Source organism: Carex rostrata, chromosome 12 (assembly GCF_964058835.1).
Source record: "Carex rostrata chromosome 12, lpCarRost1.2, whole genome shotgun sequence".
Lineage (NCBI taxonomy): Eukaryota > Viridiplantae > Streptophyta > Magnoliopsida > Poales > Cyperaceae > Carex > Carex rostrata.
The window spans coordinates 1,199,067-1,206,492 of record NC_135929.1 but is presented as its reverse complement, the minus strand read 5'-3'; the positions used below and the strand labels follow the sequence as shown (position 1 = coordinate 1,206,492).

Sequence of the window (7,426 nt, the reverse complement as noted above, 5' to 3'; positions counted from 1 at the left end):
ACTAAGCTAAGCGCTTTTAAAATAATTTTATATGATTTGAACTATCTCTTATCTAATCACCTCCAATTAATTTTTCATAATGCTAAAATTCAAGATCCAAAACAAGAAATCTCACAGCCTGCTCATTAGACTAAGAGGCACGTTGTCCGTTTTTAGCACTCCCGTTTGATTAATCCCACACGAGCGCATTAAAATGATTAATAAGGAGATAGCCCTCTAAAAAAAGCAAAGGATGCAACATAGAAGGTACTTACCTGGACGGGCTCAATGAGCGATCAAGAAGACTCATGACCTGAATCTGGGGCTCACATTGCACTTTATGGGAGCTCTGGTCTACCATTTGCCCAAGTGGTACAGTGGACGTCGTAATTTGTTTTTGAGCATTCTTGCGGCCCCTGCCACTTCTTTAATTTAATAAAATATTATCATCGTATCATATAATAAGTGTTAACTTATACTGCGTTAAATGCCTTTCTGTGTAGGGTAGCGCTATTCTAAGGGTTTTTCAAATATTGAGAGCACAGTTATTTTTAATCATTATACCACATTTGCCTCTAATTAATGCTTTCTTTATTTTTTTCTTTGTTTTGAACTTATCATTCTTGTAAACTGTTTAATAAGATGAATATAGTAGCTAACTGATTTAGACCTCTTTTTAGGAAATAAAATAAATTGGTATTGACAAATTTTATCTTCTATGGCTTCCATTTTTATATATGGTGTAGAAATTAGAAAACCAATTTTGTGGATTAATTTTTTATTTCTTAAATATCACATGTATTACATTATGACCAATTTGAAAGATATTTCATAAAAAAATAACAATGTAATTATGTTTTATGACAATAATTAATTGAATTTCAAATTGACTCAAATATCAAAATGATTTTTCTTTTTCAAATTATCAAATGGATGTAGGCCTTAATTACTCTAATATATAAAAAAAAATCATTTTGGTTGTATCTTAACCTACAGAGGATTATGATTTATTTGATAATGGTATTTTATCTTTTAAAAAAAATGAAAGTTTAAAAATTGATTAATTATGTTACGTCATGAATGAATTATGCTGATAAAAAAAAATTATATGCATGAGATCGCAAATTGTTACATGTAGTTCTCTTGATAAGTATTTTATAATGTTGGAGTATAATAGAAGGAAAATGACACACGAAATATTTATTCATTGATTTTTTTTTATCCATGAGTGGATTTGTAGTCTACATATTATTGCAAAATTGTATTTCTAAATTCGAATATCATAAAAGAAAATAACTATGTGATATTTAAGAAATTAAAATTACATCTACAAATTTAGCATTCTAATTTGAATAATATTTGATATTTTTGAAAATATTTTATAATGCTAGTTAAGTATGTTCTTTATTTAATATAGATTCAGTTATTGATTTGATTCAACTTAATTTTCAATTTGTTAACATGATGCATTACAATTTGTTTGTTATGAAAAGTTTTGATCTACATTCAACACTATATGAATGTAAGCTTTAGAAGATAAAGTTTGTCCATACCAATTTATTTATTTCCCTTAAAAAAGACCTAAATCGAACAACTATTTCATTACTCTTATTAAATAATTTACAATAATGATTAAGTTTAGAACAAAGAAAAATAATAAAAATATTAATTAAGGGCAAATGTGGTACAATGGTAAAAAGTTTCATTGTGCTCTCAATATTTTAAAGAACAATTATATTACTCCCCTCCATTCCATCCCGCACCATCCGCCCACTCTCTCTCTCTCCAAATTAGTTTTTATCGCATTTCAATCTCATCCATATTTCTAATGATCTATGATGAATTTTGCGAATCTAAAACCACGAACGTCTTCTATATAATTTTCTCTTTCAAATGAGATTCATGATGACATACTTTCGGGCACGTTGTTACACATGTATTTATTCCTCATTGTGCAAGTATTTATAACTATACTTGCAAATATTTTTTATATATGACAGTTACTGACATATGAAAGTATTAATATCAAGTATTATAAGTATTTATACTGACATATGAAAGTATTAATATCATGTATTATAAGTATTTATACTGACATATGAAAGTATTACTATCAAGTATTATAAGTATTTATCCCTCATTGTGCAAGTATTTATAACTATACTTGCAAATATTTTTTACATATGACAGTTACTGACATATAAAAGTATTAATATCAAGTATTATAAGTATTTATACTTGTTGATAAGCCAAAATTATATATGTTGAAACCTAGGGTTGGGTATGAAAAATAAGCCGAGTTTTGATTAGATTAGGTTTAATTAGGTTAGAAATGTCCAAAAGTTCAAGTTACTGCCCTAGTTATGTTTGTTCTACAGGTAATCAAGTTTTTGGAGCTTAACGAAGCAAAACGGGCGAGTTAGCACGAAGAATGGAGCTTCTGCCACAGCCATTGCGGCACGGAAGAGACCCATTGCGGACCGCAACCAAGAAGCCAGAACCAAGAACTCCACAGACAATTTCAGCACATGCATTGCAGCCCGTAATGGGGTGGTTGCGTCCCGCAATGACCTTCAGAATTCTTCGCTGCAGATTGTTAACTTCCACCATGCATTGCGACCCGCAATTAGGTCGGTTCAGAGCCCGAATTTGTTATTTTTGGTTGGTTATTTCTGGGTTTTTGAGTGGGGTATAAATAGGAACCTGTAGAACATATGGAGTACGTTTTTAGAGAGTTAATTTCTGATTTTGAATAAGGAAGAGCAAGGAAAAGCTAGAAGAGAGAAGAAGGAAGAAGAGATCATCATTGATCAACCGGTTTTATTATTTTCTTTCCTTTGGAACTCTTTTATTCTTTTGATTTGATTTGTATCTTAGCCATGATTGGCTAAGGGATTTTCTAGGATTGATTAGGGCTGTACTTGAAACTTTTGTTATGATTTAGTTGGTTTTATTTTATATATTCTTGTTCTTTGTTATGATCTATTCTTTATTTTAATTGATTGTGAAGACTTAATCGAAATCACATGAAACCCTAGGATTTGGTATTTGCAATTGAGAAATTGAATATTAGGTCCAGACCATAAGGAATAGGGTATTTGATAGGTTAGGTACCGAGAGGTGATGCTTGTCTTATACGGGCTTTACCTAATAGTTTAGAAAATTGTGCCAAGTACCGAGAGGTGAAAGATAGTTTTCAAGATTAATTGGGACAGTAAGAACTTAATGACTTTAGATTAGAGTAGCCAAGTACTGAGAGGTGACGTTTATTCTAATTTAAATATGGTATTAATATAGAAATATCACTTTGTACCTACAACACCAAACTGTGCCTTCATAAACATAAGAACATAAATTTATAAATCAATTAGTCGTGACATTAGTGGATAGGAACCCTAAGAAACCCTAATTTCTCATACTTGATAAAAATCAGATTTTGCTTTAAAGACTTAGTTTAATTCAACTTAATCACAATCAAACCAACCTTTGAACAAACAAATTTCTTTTTACTTTCTTTTACTAAATTAAATTGTTATGTTAGATTTTGATATTCCAAGTTGTCCCTGTGGAGACGATCCCTAAGTACTACTTGACAAGGTTGTACACTTGCAGCCGAATTGAGTATCAACTAGGATTTATTACTTGTATTGTAATAATTCACATCACTTGTCACACCCCAGATTTTTACCATCCGGAGCGTGATTATATAAGCATCTTCACACTTTTCCTTGGCCCGTCAACCTACATCGCCAACAAAAAAGAAAACAAAATAACAAAACGGAGTCAGCTACAAAGCTCAGTAACCGGTTATTTAACGACGCACTTCTCTACAATTGGCTTAATTTAACAACTATTCAAATAGGCCGGATTAATCCACACAAATACACATCAAATTATGCACGCATATTTAACCAGCAATAACACGTCAGTCTAGGTTATCCATAAAATAAGTCACATCATATTCACACACGTGTAATCCCTGTCACAGGCGATTCCCACATTCTCATAACACAATTCCTTTAATCCGCCAATCCAATGGGAAATCCATCCAACATTGGAAGGCCGCCAACCCCACTGGGAAATTCATCCAACAATGAGAGGCTACAATCACATATCAAATTCCAACCTCAGACCCGCTATCCCGTTAAATATGTCATCATAATTCAATATGCAATACTAATATTCAAATCAACCATACAAAACGAAAACACAGTTATAGAGAAGTCCGGTTACCTGGTAGCGAGATATTCAGAATTTCATTCGGTTTGCAACAACAGTTTAGAATCGCTGCGACGTAGTCGAAGTTCGAATTAGAGAGTTCAAATCGGGCATTTAATAATTGATATCAAACATCAACAAAATATTTCTTCGATATATCTCTATTTATCAAAAATAGAGAGAGTCGGATCCAAACAGAAAAAGAAGAGAGAGCGAATTTATATGCATTTAATAAAATCATTTGAATTTGGTGATGTGAATCAGAATAGATGGGGGAGGGAGTTATGGCTGGGAATAATTAAAAGGGGATAGTTATGAATCAAAATGATCTATACGGCAGGGAGTTAATATATACCAATGGATTGGAAGGTCGGTTAGGGAGGGGGCGGGAATTTAGGGATCATGGGACGCGTTTCAATAATTTTTGTTCATAATTTGGAAATAAAGTATAAATAGAAACTAACTCTATCAAATTTATACTTTAGGAAATGAAGTAATTAAATCTAGAAACTTGTACGGGCAAATTCAAGCTTTAAGAATTAAAACATAAATGGTAATTTTATTATTTAATTTCTGCTTCTAACAAAAACTATAATCTTTATTATATTATGAAAATGTCTTGTAAATAAATAATAATTACTTAATTTTTTCATGATGTTACAATACTGACATATGAAAGTATTAATATCATGTATTATAAGTATGTTGGGGTTTCACGCGGTGCTAACCGGAAACCCGTTTTAGGCTTAAGGTGAGGAATGACCGTAGAACAAAAATTTCTACAGCCAACTTAAGCTCAGGATTAAACGGGGTATGTCAGGAAACTTTCCAATGCGGTCCACCTTCAGTATTCCTTTGGTATCAAAACCCAATTTAATCATTTTACAGATCTACTCCATGATTGATTTCTAAAACTTTAATCTACTTACAAATTAAATAGATTAATATAACATATTTATACCTTGTTTCCAAATCACAGTTGGAATGCAGACCGAGCGAGTAGAGCCTCACCAGGGAAGGAATCGACTCGGAGTATCACACGTGTGATACCTCTATCGGTTATCCACCAGGACTAACCGGAGAGCGGTTTATTTCTTCTGCCAGAAATATCGTAAATCGCAGAATTCTGCAAAAACACTATTCACGGGAAAAAGACGAAAACCCGTAAACACGAATTTTCGGTTGCTCAGTTTCATCAATATGCAAAACTGACATACCGCTAAATTCGGTAAAACACTATTCATCGATCCCGTAAATATACTCCACAACAACCCGCAAGATTATACGTCTACTACGTATAACTTTCTTTTCTCAACCGAAACACTATTTGGGAGAGAAACCGAGAAAGAGAGAAAATACCGATCCGTTTCGACACGAAACCGGTATGAGTGAATTAGTGAATTTTCTCTCTACCCCTCCACCCCTATTTATAGTGTTTAGGGTCGGTTGCAAAAGACCAAAATGCCCTCCAAGTTCGGCCTATTTACAAGGTATGTCATTGACACCTCATCCTTTTATATGTGAAATGACCAAAATACCCCTTCCACACCCTTCCACACTCTTCTCCATGTTTCTACACATGCAAGGTGGCATAGGTGTGAAATGACCATTTTGCCCTTGTGGATAGGATTGATGACATGTCATCTGGATAGGATCAATGACATGTCATGCGGATAAGGACGAATCTGAAAAGACCCGAATGCCCTCGGCCCGAACACAAATAATATTCGTATAATTATTCTGAACAATTATATATATATTTTTCTTGCGGTTTGTTATTTCGGTAATTTATACAACGTGTCTTGCACATTTATAAATTAACCGGTTAACTTTTATACAACGTGTCACACACGTTTATAAATTAACCAATGTTTTTGCTTGTTATTTTTACATAACATTTATAATTTAATTATAACACGTATAATTAATTATAACCATCTTACTATTGATCATAACCAATTTATAATCAATCACAATAAGATTCTCCGATTAACTCCTATATGGTGTGACCCAATAAGATATGTGTTATGTTGGTAAATAGAGTTAAAACTGTTTTAACTTCTATAATCATGGGTGGCATCTGGCAACACATCATGACCATCCAATTACACAGATGATGCTGTACTGTACAATATCACGATCCAGTAAACAATTTACTTGTGTCTGTTCTTCTGTCTCATAGCTATCAGATCAGTTTCAAGGTAGATGTGTGTCATCCTTGCTAACTGAATCTTTTCTTGATCTTGAGCAGATTATCAAATATAATTACTCTTGTAATTATACCGCTAGCAGATAATCTTACTCTATCAAGGGACAAATAGTATTCTTGGTAAACTATCACTTCCTCAGCTAAGCTATACATATGGAAAAGCTACCGTTATGACTGCTTTTTACGGACAGCGGTGGATAACAATCACACATACATATTTCTCAGTGGGAACGATAAATACCTCATACTGTAGAACGTGACACTGAATGAAAACATAAATGACACGAACACAATTCTATTTAATGTTTCATTCGAGGTCTGTCAAATACCATGTTCCTAGAACATGTATCTATGTGATTAAAATGACATCTCGTGTCAGGTGGTTTGTAAAACTTAACCATCTTTTAATCCACATACTAACCTTATCGCGGTAATTAGTGTTCCTGCTAATTACCTTGGTCAGTGACTTTTTAAGAGTATATATCATCTATATTATGGAGTTTCACAATTTCAGTCATGAACTCGAAATGATCCATAAATTCAATAATACTCAAGGCAACAAAATGATATATAAATAAACATTCAATTCATGAACAAAGCTTTATGATAATTTATCGTATTATTGACTTCTAGATTATTACAAACTAACAAAGTATTTATACTGACATATGAAAGTATTAATATCAAGTATTATAAGTATTATATGCAAAAAAATACTTTCAAGTATAGGTATAAATACTTGCACGATGAGGGATAAATACTCTGTAACGACTTGTCCGAAAGTATATCATCATGGATCTCATTTGAAAGAGAAAATTACGTAGAAAATGTTCGTGATTTTAGATTCGCAAAATTTCTCATAGATCGTGAGAAATGTGGACGAGATTGAAATGAGATAAAAAAACTCCACCTCTAAAAACGTGCATGGTCCCCCATGTGATTTAAGATTCCCCCCACCCTCCATGAAAAAAACGTGCATGGTCCCCTAAATACTTTCATGCTTAGGGATAAATACTTTCG

General features: G+C 32.7%; 1 pseudogene; it reads left to right on the top strand.

Moving 5' to 3' along the window:
* Nucleotides 1-246: 246 nt before the first annotated feature.
* On the top strand, nucleotides 247-393 carry LOC144563752 (U1 spliceosomal RNA; annotated as a pseudogene).
* The last annotated feature ends 7,033 nt before the right edge of the window (nucleotides 394-7,426 follow it).